Source organism: Galeopterus variegatus, unplaced genomic scaffold, assembly GCF_000696425.1.
Source record: "Galeopterus variegatus unplaced genomic scaffold, G_variegatus-3.0.2 Scaffold19881, whole genome shotgun sequence".
In the NCBI taxonomy this organism is placed as follows: domain Eukaryota; kingdom Metazoa; phylum Chordata; class Mammalia; order Dermoptera; family Cynocephalidae; genus Galeopterus; species Galeopterus variegatus.
The window spans coordinates 10,220-12,915 of NW_007745992.1; the positions used below are offsets into that span (position 1 = coordinate 10,220).

Sequence of the window (2,696 nt, forward strand, 5' to 3'; positions counted from 1 at the left end):
GCCGGTCCCGGTCTGGTACGGGGGCGACACTGAGGGTTGCAATCCGTTGCCAGACACGGAAAAAGACAAAAAATAAAAAATAATAAAAAAAAAAATAACCCCCTTCAACCAGACAAAACTGTAGAAGGAGGTGTTTTGCAGGGTTGTCTCCTGAGCCTCGGCTGGGTCTGGACATTAGCAGGCGTGTTTTGGAAGCTCAACAACATTAAAAGGCTCAGACCCTAAGCCCGGAGAGAGCTTAGCTATAATTTTAAAAATCATGGACACACAGCCCAGATGCAGAGAAAATGGCGGCAGGGGTCGAAGTGGTGGCTGAGGCAGTGACAGCAATCACAATGGAAGAGGAGAGTGGGCCTGGCATGCTGAGCCACAACGGGGCTCTGGGCCAAAGGGTGAAGGAGAACGAGCTACTGAGAATGAGAAAAGGAAGCAGGAGGGGCCGGCCCAGTGGCGCACTGCTACAGTGCGCCCAGCGGCGCTCCCGCCGAGGGTTCGGAGCCCACATACAGACCGGTTCCCGCTCACTGGCTGAGCGAGGCGCAGGCGCAGCACCGAGGGTTGCGATCCCGTTGCTGGTCCCAGTCCGGTACTGACGGGCGCGACACTGAGGGTTGCGATCCGTTGCCGGACACGAAAAAAGACAAAAAGGAAANCCAGGAATGACTAATATCCCACCAGTGTCCTAAATAATCCTAACATCCCAAATGCGATTATTGCATGCATTGCAGGCTGGAAGACTTGGAAGCACAGGATTTGTAGTGAATCAGGATTAGAAAGCTGGCTGGAAGAAACTGAAGGAGGTATTTAGTATGGCTGGTGTGGTAGTCCCAGCAGACATTCTTGAGGATAAAGATGGAAAAAGTCGTGGAACAGGCGCTGCTACTTTTGAACAGTCCATTGAAGCTTTGCAAGCTATATCTATGTTTAATGGCCAACTACTATTTGATAGACCGGTGCACGTCCTTGGGCATTACCAAAGGGAGATTTTTTCCCTCCGGAGTGTCCACAACAATTCTGCTATGTGCTTAGTGGTATTGGTATGTGGATAGGACCAGGAGGGCAGCCTATTCATTCCAATCACCTGAATAAAGGCATTGGAATGGGAAACATAGGCCTGCAGGAATGGGAATGGAAGGCATAGGATTTGGAAAAAATAAAATGAGGCATAGAGGGACTGTTTGATGGTGGTACGAAAAACGTGGGTTGATCTGGATCTGGGATGAACATGGGCAGAATAAATGAAATCCTAAGTAATGCATGGAAGAGAGGAGAGATCATTGCAAAGCAGGGAGGAGGTGGAGGAAGAGGCAGTGTCCCCGGGATTAAAAGGATGGGCCCCCGCATTGATCACACTGGACATGCTGGCATGGAGCGTATGGGCTCAGGCCTGGGCGGGGCATGGATCTCGTAGGCTCTGAGATACAGCACGTGGGTCTGGTCATGGACCACACGCGCTCCGTTGAGGGCATGGGCTCTGGCATTGAGCACATGCGCCCACTGGGCCTCGACCCCGTGGCCTCCAGTGTCGAGCACATGGGCTGGACCAGGGAGCACATTGGCTGTAGCAGGCAGCACGTTGGCTCTGGCAGAGAGTGCATGGGTACTGGCATGGGCTTCGGCCGTGAGAGCATGGCCACGCCCAGCAGCTGTGTGGGCCAGAGCACTGAGCACATGGGCCCTGCCAGCGAGCACATAGGCCTGAGCATGGAGCACATGGGCCCTATGATAGATTATATGGCCACCAGACTGGAGCACATGGGCACAAACAGTCTTGAGCACGTGGGCCTGGAGCAAATGGGCACCAACAGCCTGGAGTGCATGGGCCCTTCCATGGGTCCAGCCCTGGGCACTGGCATTGAGGACATGCGACTGGTCATGGGTGGCAGTAGTGGTGCAAGCTCTGACCACGCCGTTGGATGGAGGGTGGCAACTTTGGAGGAAGCTTTGCACATTCCTTTGGTCTTGGGGTGGTCAGGAAGGCCTGCCAGATATTTGTGAGAAATCTCCCATCTGATTTTACTTGAAAGACGCTGAAGGACAAATTCAATGAATGTGGCCACATGCTGTACGCCGACATTAAGATGGAGAACGGGAAGTCCAAGGGGTGTCGTGGTTAAGTTTGAATCTCCACAGGTGGCTGAGATCCTGCTGGAAGATGAGTGGCATGAAGCTGAGTGGCCGAGAGACTGATGTTTGAGTCTACCAAAATGCTTAAACGGTTGCCTTTTTCATACATCCATAAGGGACCTCTGAAGTTGTATTTTTTCTTATTAACCATTTTAATTTGTTGGCTAGATGTTTTTAAAATTCAGTTATTTTTTGGGGTAATTTGAATTGCTTTTTTAACAACTGGGGTTCCATTTGACTGTTTGCATTGAGATTCCAATGCGCACAGATTTTTTTTTGTAGTGTGGCATCTTGTTGACATTGAATATGACTTTGATAATAAATACCAGTTCCTGAAAAAAAAATTTTTTTAATAAAAATCATGGATACATATTAACACCTTCAATTCAAATATGCCCAATACAAATACACTGTAGAGTTCTTCCTCAGTATCCACATTGTATCTGTTTTCCCTTACTCATTTGTTCTATTCTATAATATACTCAAAATATTTCAGAACCATTCCATCGACACCAGTCCTGACAACAAAACCTCCAAGTAAAGATGAAGATTTCTCTGCATGTCTCTTC

General features: G+C 49.2%; 1 pseudogene; it reads left to right on the plus strand.

Annotated features, from left to right (window-relative positions):
* The first annotated feature begins 287 nt into the window (after window positions 1-287).
* Window positions 288-2,215, plus strand: LOC103583127 (annotated as a pseudogene).
* The last annotated feature ends 481 nt before the right edge of the window (window positions 2,216-2,696 follow it).